This window comes from Amblyraja radiata, chromosome 24 (assembly GCF_010909765.2).
Source record: "Amblyraja radiata isolate CabotCenter1 chromosome 24, sAmbRad1.1.pri, whole genome shotgun sequence".
Taxonomy (NCBI): Eukaryota; Metazoa; Chordata; class Chondrichthyes; order Rajiformes; family Rajidae; genus Amblyraja; species Amblyraja radiata.
This window is the reverse complement of record NC_045979.1, coordinates 11,048,079-11,058,426: the sequence shown is the minus strand read 5'-3', so window position 1 is coordinate 11,058,426 and position 10,348 is coordinate 11,048,079.

Sequence of the window (10,348 nt, the reverse complement as noted above, 5' to 3'; positions counted from 1 at the left end):
ACCGTCGATTTTTCAAGCATCTGCAGTTCTTTCTTAAACAATACTCTAAATGTGGCCTCACCAATGCGTTGTCCAACTGTAACATGACCTTCTAAGTTCTATACTCAATACTCTGACTGATGAAGCTCAATCTGCCGAAAGCCTCCTTGACCAGCCAATCTACCTGTGAAACCTCCTTCAAGGAACTATGTACCTGTAGTCCTAGATCCCTCTGCTCTACAATACTCTCCAGAGCCCTGCATGTAAGTCTTGCCTTGGTTTTACTTCCCAAATGCAACACCTCACACTTCTCTGTATTAAACATTCCTCAGTCCACCTTCCCAACCAATCAAGATCATACTGCAATTGTTGACAACCATCTTCATAGTCTACAATACCACCCACTTTAGTATCATCTGCAAGAACAGTACACCATGGAAACAAGCCCTTCAGTTCACAATGTCCATGCCCAACATGATGCCACGTCAAACTAATCACATCTGCCTGAACTTTAGCCATTTCCCTCCATTCCCTGTATATCAATGTGCCTATATAAATGCTTCTCAAATGCCCCTATTGTAAATGCCCCTACCACCACCCCCAACAGTATGTTCCAGCCACCCAGCACGCTCCGCACATTTCCGTTAAACTTTGCCCATCTCACCTTAAAGCCATGTCATCTAACCATTGACATTTTCACCCTGAGGAAACGGTTCTGTCTGTCTACCATATCTATGTAGGAATGTTACAAAATTTTGAGATTTTAAAAATCAAGCCTGTAATTTATCCCATCAGATAAAGCAAAAAAATAACTTTAATTTGATACCTAATTCACTTCCATATCTTCAGTATTAAAAAATAGTTATGGTCATTTGCATACTTGGAGATTTGCATCTTGTTCCCTATTGCTTTTCCATTAACTTAACACAAAAGCTGTGATCGAGGACAGTCAATTGACATAAAAGCCCATAATTTTTTTTTAAATTAAGAGAACTGAATGAAATTTTCAGTTATTATAGATTGAAGCATTCTGAAACAAATATGATACATCTTACTTGGATGACCTGCAATTAAAGTATATCATTAGTTAATTACCTAATTAAGTAGCTAATTACAAAATTAATCGTTGTGACGGAAATAGTAATAAACACCCAGACTGCCTTGAAAATTCAAAAATGTGATATTCTCAAGATCAGAACTTTAATATTATTGTAACGTTAAAACAAATGGTAAATACCCAACAAAAAAATCATATTCATCAGTGTCAGCATATCATTTAAATTAATCTTAATTCAATTACTAGATCTAAACATCTGTCCCATTCTTAAGAAAAGGCTAAAATTAAATTTTATTTAAAAAATAAAAATATGAAGCCACGGGTCACGTCTCTCTGAGCTCTGAATAACACTGAATAAATGTCTACACAACTGTGAGTCCCCTTATTGTGGTTTGAAAATGAAAATATGGTTTGTTTGAAGTAAAAAGGCACTGCCTGCAAATGGTTGTTTGGGTGCTTTGGTTTAAAGTTGAAAGGCACTACTTACTGCAAATGGTGGCTTGGAAGCTTTGGTTTAAAGTTGAAAGGCACTACTTACTGCAAATGGTGGCTTGGGAGCTTTGGCTTGAAGTTGAAAGGCACTACTTACTGCAAATGGTGGCTTGGGTGCTTTGGCTTGAAGTTGAAAGGCACTACTTACTGCAAATGGTGGCTTGGGTGCTTTGGCTTGAAGTTGAAAGGCACTACTTACTGCAAATGGTGGCTTGGGTGTTTTGCTTGAAGTTGAAAGGCACTACTTACTGCAAATGGTGGCTTGGGTGCTTTGGCTTGAAGTTGAAAGGCACTACTTACTGCAAATGTTGGCTTGGGTGATTTGGCTTGAAGTTGAAAGGCACTTCTTACTGCAAATGGTGGCTTGGGTGCTTTGGCTTGAAGTTGAAAGGCACTACTTACTGCAAATGGTGGCATGTAGTTGAAAGGCACTACTTACTGCAAATTGTGGCTTGGGTGCTTTGGCTTGAAGTTGAAAGGCACTACTTACTGCAAATGGTGGCTTGGTTGCTTTGGCTTGAAGTTGAAAGGCACTGCAAATGGTGGCTTGTGTGCTTTGGCTTGAAGTTGAAAGGCACTACTTACTGCAAATGGTGGCTTGGGAGCTTTGGCTTGAAGTTGAAAAGCACTACTTACTGCAAATGGTGGCTTGGGTGCTTTGGCTTGAGGTTGAAAAGCACTACTTACTGCAAATGGCGGCTTGGGTGCTTTGCTTGAAGTTGAAAGGCACTACTTACTGCAAATGGTGGCTTGGGTGCTTTGGCTTGAAGTTGAAAGGCACTACGTACTGCAAATGGTGGCTTGGGTGCTTTGGCTTGAAGTTGAAAGGCACTACTTACTGCAAATGGTGGCATGGGTGCTTTGGCTTGGTTGAAAGACACTATATACTGCAAATGGTGGCATGAAGTTGAAAGGCACTACTTACTGCAAATGGTGGCTTGAAGTTGAAAGGCACTTCTTACTGCAAATGGTGGCTTGGGTGCTTTGGCTTGAAGTTGAAAGGCACTACTTACTGCAAATGGTGGCATGAGGTTGAAAGGCACTACTTACTGCAAATTGTGGCTTGGGTGCTTTGGCTTGAAGTTGAAAGGCACTACTTACTGCAAATGGTGGCTTGGTTGCTTTGGCTTGAAGTTGAAAGGCACTACTTACTGCAAATGGTGGCTTGTGTGCTTTGGCTTGAAGTTGAAAGGCACTACTTACTGCAAATGGTGGCTTGGGAGCTTTGGCTTGAAGTTGAAAAGCACTACTTACTGCAAATGGTGGCTTGGGTGCTTTGGCTTGAGGTTGAAAAGCACTACTTACTGCAAATGGCGGCTTGGGTGCTTTGCTTGAAGTTGAAAGGCACTACTTACTGCAAATGGTGGCTTGGGTGCTTTGGCTTGAAGTTGAAAGGCACTACGTACTGCAAATGGTGGCTTGGGTGCTTTGGCTTGAAGTTGAAAGGCACTACTTACTGCAAATGGTGGCATGGGTGCTTTGGCTTGGTTGAAAGACACTATATACTGCAAATGGTGGCATGAAGTTGAAAGGCACTACTTACTGCAAATGGTGGCTTGAAGTTGAAAGGCACTTCTTACTGCAAATGGTGGCTTGGGTGCTTTGGCTTGAAGTTGAAAGGCACTACTTACTGCAAATGGTGGCATGAGGTTGAAAGGCACTACTTACTGCAAATTGTGGCTTGGGTGCTTTGGCTTGAAGTTGAAAGGCACTACTTACTGCAAATGGTGGCTTGGTTGCTTTGGCTTGAAGTTGAAAGGCACTACTTACTGCAAATGGTGGCTTGTGTGCTTTGGCTTGAAGTTGAAAGGCACTACTTACTGCAAATGGTGGCTTGGGAGCTTTGGCTTGAAGTTGAAAGGCACTACTTACTGCAAATGGTGGCTTGGGTGCTTTGGCTTGAAGTTGAAAAGCACTACTTACTGCAAATGGTGGCTTGGGTGCTTTGGCTTGAGGTTGAAAAGCACTACTTACTGCAAATGGCGGATTGGGTGCTTTGCTTGAAGTTGAAAGGCACTACTTACTGCAAATGGTGGCTTGGGTGCTTTGGCTTGAAGTTGAAAGGCACTACGTACTGCAAATGGTGGCTTGGGTGATTTGGCTTGAAGTTGAAAGGCACTTCTTACTGCAAATGGTGGCTTGGGTGCTTTGGCTTGAAGTTGAAAGGCACTACTTACTGCAAATGGTGGCATGGGTGCTTTGGCTTGGTTGAAAGGCACTATATACTGCAAATGGTGGCATGAAGTTGAAAGGCACTACTTACTGCAAATGGTGGCATGAAGTTGAAAGGCACTACTTACTGCAATGGTGGCTTGGGTGCTTTGGCTTGAAGTTGAAAGGCACTACGTACTGCAAATGGTGGCTTGGGTGATTTGGCTTGAAGTTGAAAGGCACTTCTTACTGCAAATGGTGGCTTGGGTGCTTTGGCTTGAAGTTGAAAGGCACTACTTACTGCAAATGGTGGCATGAGGTTGAAAGGCACTACTTACTGCACATTGTGGCTTGGGTGCTTTGGCTTGAAGCTGAAAGGCACTACTTACTGCAAATGGTGGCTTGGTTGATTTGGCTTGAAGTTGAAAGGCACTACTTACTGCAAATGGTGGCGTGGGTGCTTTGGCTTGAAGTTGAAAGGCACTACTTACTGCAAATGGTGGCATGGGTGCTTTGGCTTGAAGTTGAAAGGCACTATATACTGCGAATGGTGGCATGAAGTTGAAAGGCACTACTTACTGCAAATGGTGGCATGTGGTTGAAAGGCACTACTTACTGCAATGGTGGCTTGGGTGCTTTGGCTTGAAGTTGAAAGGCACTACACTGCAAATGGTGGCTTGGGTGCTTTGGCTTGAAGTTGAAAGGCACTATTGACTGCAAATGGTGGCTTGGGTGCTTTGGCTTGAAGTTGAAAGGCACTATTTACTGCAAATGGTGGCTTGGGTGCTTTGGCTTGAAGTTGAAAGGCACTACTTACTGCAAATAGTGGCGGGTGCTTTGGCTTGAAGTTGAAAGGCACTACTGCAAATACACTTACTTCCTGTTTGCACTGTATATTGATTTTTGATAAAACGCTACCACTTACGGCTGTGATTTTTGGCCATCTTACTCAGTCCCCCCTCCGCTGAGCAGGTGCAGAGAATTCTTCCCATCAATGAAACATAAAAGTGTTATTAGTGTTTAAAAAATGTTGAGAATCTCTCTCCTGTCAATCACGCCATGAAATCCACACCTTTTCCGGTGGGAGGGGGAAGGGTTATAAAACCCGGAAGTGTGGGTGTGGCTCAGTCTCTGCATGATGGGGGAGGGAGAGGTCAAGACTCTGTCTGAGCTGTGAATCAACTGAACACACTGAATGTCTACTGAACTGTGAGTTTGGTGTTTTGTGTGGTTTTATGATGGTTTCACCCTGCATGAAATGGTATGAAGCTGCATTTGAATTTAGTGGCCTTGCACCCTGCTTGAAGTGGAATGAAACTGCACTTGAATTTGGCGGCCTTGCATCCTGCTTGAAGTGGTATGAAACTGTACTGAATTTGGTGGCCTTGCACCCTGCTTGAAGTGGTTGGAAACTGCACTTGAATTTGGTGGCCATGCACCCTGCTTGAAGTGGTTGGAAACTGCACTTGAATTTGGTGGCCTTGCACCCTGCTTGAAGTGGTTGGAAACTGCACTTGAATTTGGTGGCCATGCACCCTGCTTGAAGTGGTAGGAAACTGCACTTGAATTCGGTGGCCTTGCACCCTGCTTGAAGTGGTTGGAAACTGCACTTGAATTCGGTGGCCTTGCACCCTGCTCATAGTGGTAAGAAACTGCACTTGAATTTGGTGGCCTTGCACCCTGCTTGAAATGGTAGGAACATGGATTTGAATTTGGTGGCCTTGCACCCTGCTTGAAATGGAATTTCAAGGAATAGTCATGAGTCAACTGCCAGCCCACCAGCCGTGAGTGAGCTGCCAGCAGATCAGGCTTGAGGGACTGAGCTGCCACCCCAAGAACCCATACCAGCACTCCAGAAAGCCCCCCCACTGGCCACCAATATTGGAATTGGTGGAGAGGTGGAATATTGCATCGGAGGACCAGCCCTCCCGTGTGAACATGGGACCCAACGGGTCCCACTTAGTCTAGTTCATAATAAATATCTGACTAATAACTATGTACTGTGGAAGTTTTTAGTCAGATATTTAGTATGAAAATATTGATCATGGATAGACAATAACACAAAATATAGATAATTTAGATGTTCTTATGACATGATTGTGCAAAACATAATGAATTTGATTATTTTGAGAGAGGAAGTTTGTGGATTATGATGCAGAGAACGGATTGTGGCCGCCACCTTGATTTTGCTCACACTCAGTCACAGCTGGCAGGCAGGACACGGCCGATATCAGACCTAAATAACATATTTCGCATCATCAGATTAAAATGAAATTACACCAAAAACTAGATAAGATGTTAAATAAACGCCCTACAGTACATACCTTTTGTTTTGTCCTGAACTTGCGATCCGTGATTTTGAAGGCGTCGTTGTTGTCCCGATTTTCATCCAGCGATTCAATAGTTAAGCAACGTTTTTTTTAAAATCGCGAACGGGATGACAGAACAAAATCTCCTCTCATATTATTATCTATTTACTAGACTAAGTGGGACCCGTTGGGTCCCATGTTCACACGTCAGGGCTGTTCCACCAACTCACTATTCTCCACCAATTCCAATATTCTCCACCAAGACCTCTCCACCAATTCCAATATTGCTGGACAGTGGGGTGGGGGGCTTTCTGGAGTGCTAATAAGGGTGTTGTGGGCCGAAGGGACTGTTTTCCAGAGGGCTAGTATGGACATTGTGGGCCGAATGGATTCTTGGGCTGGCAGCTCAGTCACTCAGGCCTGGTGGACTGACAGCTCAGTCACTCAGGTCTGGTGCCAGAAGCTGCCAGAAATTCTGCTCAAAACAGGTGAGAGACTGATCGAGAAGGGGGAGAGGGTGGAGAATCAATTTTAGACATTTTTCATATTTTTCTGCAGATCACAGCAATGAAGGTGGAAAGTCTATCCTGGCCTGGATCTCACAGGGAGCAAATGAAGGGAGGGAGAAAAATACTGGGGTGAGGTTTAATACTTGCAGGGGGAATACTTACTGATGGGCCAAAGGGACTTCTGGGCTAGTACAGGCCTGATGGGCCGAAGTGGCTGTTTTTAATAAAATGAGTGAAAGGCACTTTTTTCTGCACTTTTCTTGGCCTGGCACGGGCCTTTTGTGCCAAAATGCTCTTCCTGGGCAAATGCGGGCATTTTGGACAATAGGTACTGGTTTCTCAGCTAATAGGGGCCTTTTGGGCCGAAATTAGTGGTTTCAGACAGGCCAAACAACTCATTTCACTTAATTTCCATTGCCATTGCACTTTCAAGCACAGAACAGGCTCAAGCCAAGCAACTCATTGTATTTTCACTACATTTCCATTGCCATTGCAGTTTCAAGCACAGGGCTGGCCAAACAACTCATTTAATTTTCATTAAGGGCTAACAAATCATTTATTCAAGTACACTGCATACTCGGTGTTCTGTAGTTTCCCAGCTCAGAGAGTCGTGACCACTACCTCGCCATCTTGCAGACAGACTGAGCCACGCCCACACTTCTGGGTTTTATAGTCCCTCCCCCTCCTATCAGAAGGGGCGTGGCCTTCATGGCAGTGATTGACAGGAGAGAGAATCTCAAGATTTTTTAAACACTAATAAGTCTTTTATTTTTCATTGATGGGAAAAATCCTCTGGGCCTGCGCAGCGGAGGAGGACTCTGAGTAAGATGGCCAAAAAATCGCAGGCATATGTGGTAGCATGTATTTCTAAAATCAAAGCACAGTGCAAACAGGAAGTGGTCAAGATGAGACTTTTAATTATATAGATATCAGTCTCCCTTCAACTTCTGACGAACCAGAGAAAACAATCCAATACAACCTAACCTCCTTATACCTAATACTCTCTAATCCAGGCAGCATCCTGATAAACCTCTCTTGTTTGGACTATGTATAAATACTGCTGTAATTTCTACATGGTGAAACCAAAATGTATAAAAATGGTGTTTAAGATACAATGTGCACTTTAACCATATGTAATTTTTTTCTATTACAAATCTCAAAGTGTGGAGTACAGAGGCAAATAAATAAATGATGGTTCTTTGTCCCACACATTATGGAAGGCACAGTACTTTGTGAAGCTTCCTCATTCTCCAGAACCCTACCAAGTTTGTCTGCAAACATACCAACCAACCCATCCACATTTACATCATTGATATACAGTGGCTTGCAAAAGTATTCATACCCCTTGAACTTTTCCACATTTTGTCACGTTACAACCACAAACGTAAATGTATTTTATTGGGATTTTATGTGATAGACCAACACAAAGTGGCGCATAATTGTGGTGGACGGAATATTATACATGGTTTTCAAATTTTTTTACAAATAAAAAACTGAAAAGTGTGGCGTGCAAAAGTATTCAGCCCCCTTTACTCTGATACCCCTAAATAAAATCCAGTGCAACCAATTGCCTTCAGAAGTCACCTAATTAGTAAATAGAGTCCACTTGTGTGTAATCTAATCTCAGTATAAATACAGCTGTTCTGTGAAGGCCTCAGAGGTTTGTTAGAGAACATTAGTGAACAAACAGCATCATGAAGCCCAAGGAACACACCAGACAGGTCAGGGATAAAGTTGTGGAGAAGTTTAAAGCATGGTTAGGTTATAAAAAAATATCCCAAGCTTTGAACATCTCACAGAGCACTATTCAATCCATCATCCGAAAATGGAAAGAGTATGGCACAACTGCAAACCTACCAAGTCATGGCCGTCCACCTAAACTGACAGGCCGGGCAAGGCGAGCATTGATCAGAGAAGCAGTCAAGGCATATGGTAACTCTGGAGGAGCTGCAGAGATCCACAACTCGGGTGGGAGAATCTGTCCACAGGACAACTATTAGTCGTGCACTCCACAAATCGGGCCTTTATGGAAGAGTGGCAAGAAGAAAGCCATTGTTGAAAAAAAGCCATAAGAAGTCCCGTTTGCAGTTTGCCACAAGCCATGTGGGGGACACAGCAAACATGTGGAGGAAAGTGCTCTGGTCAGATTGCCTAAATGCAAAATGCTATGTGTGGCGGAAAACTAACACTGCACATCACCCTGAACACACCATCCCCACTGTGAAACATGGTGGTGGCAGCATCATGCTGTGGGGATGCTTTTCTTCAGCAGGGACAGGGAAGCTGGTCAGAGTTGATGGGAAGATGGATGGAGCCAAATACAGGGCAATCTTGGAAGAAAACCTGTTAGAGTCTGCAAAAGACTTGAGACTGGGGCGGAGGTTCACCTTCCAGCAGGACAACGACCCTAAACATACAGCCAGAGCTACAATGGAATGGTTTAGATCAAAGCATATTCATGTGTTAGAATGGCCCAGTCAAAGTCCAGACCTAAATTCAATTGAGAATCTCTGGCAAGACTTGAAAATTGCTGTTCACAGACGCTCTCCATCCAATCTGACTGAGCTTGAGCTATTTTGCAAAGAGGAATGGGCAAAAATTTCAGTCTCTAGATGTGCAAAGCTGGTAGAGACATACCCCAAAAGACTTGCAGCTGTAATTGCAGCGAAAGGTGGTTCTACAAAGTATTGACTCAGGGGGGCTGAATACTTTTGCACGCCACTTTTCAGTTTTTTATTTGTAAAAAAATTTGAAAACCATGTATCATTTTCCTTCCACTTCACAATTATGCACCACTTTGTGTTGGTCTATCACATAAAATCCCAATAAAATACATTTACGTTTGTGGTTGTAACGTGACAAAATGTGGAAATGTTCAAGGGGTATGAAAACTTTTGCAAGTCACTGTATATATTACAACAAGTGGTCTGTCCACAGATCCTTTTACTTCCTCCTTACTGGAACATGTTTGTTCTAAATTCTGATCAGCAGACCTTTAATTGACTCCAACATGTCGGATGTGGATTTCCCAATAACTGCTCGCAAGTTACACTGCCCAGCTCCTGCCTAATAATGCTGTAATCTGCGTTACCCCAATTTAGTACCTTTTCCAAGCTCTAGACTTATCCTTATTTCTTTAAACTTATGGAGTTGTGATCACTGTTCCCAACATGCTCTACCAACAGCATTAGTGCAAAAAACAACAAGAAGCTGGTCAAACTGGTTAAACGAGCTAGTTCAGTGCTGGAGGGGAGAGTAGACTCTGGGATGGATGTGCTTGAGAGGCGTATGAGGCACAAGGTGCAGGTCATCCTGAAAAACCCCGGGCATCCCCTCCATGTAATTCTGGAGAGTCAAAAGAGCACTCGGAACAACAACCGGCTCCTCTCCCTGCCCTGTAGAACGGAGCGGTTCAGGAGATCCTTCACCCCTGCAGCCATTAGATTTTATAATTCGGACCGCTAGGCTGTAGGGGGATGCATTTTGCAATTTTTAATTTTTAATTGTTCATTATTGGTCTTTTTAAGTATTTATTGCTCTCAGGTAGTGTCCACATTGTATTCTATGTATTTTCTGTCTGCGTTCGTTTTGAATCTGTGGGTTTGTTGGTTGGGGGCTTCTGGACATCTGAATTTCCTTGAGGGGATCAATAAAGTATTTATTATTATTATTAATTCAATGACGGGTCACCTGGCCAGGTTCGATTTCCCAATACATGATCCAGTTTGGTCTCTCCTCGAGTTGGACATACTGTTTCAGGAAATACTTTTGGAAACACCTAACAAATTCTGTACCATCTAAGACTTTTGCACTAGGTCCTAGTCAATATTGGGGAAGTTAAAGTCGCCCAT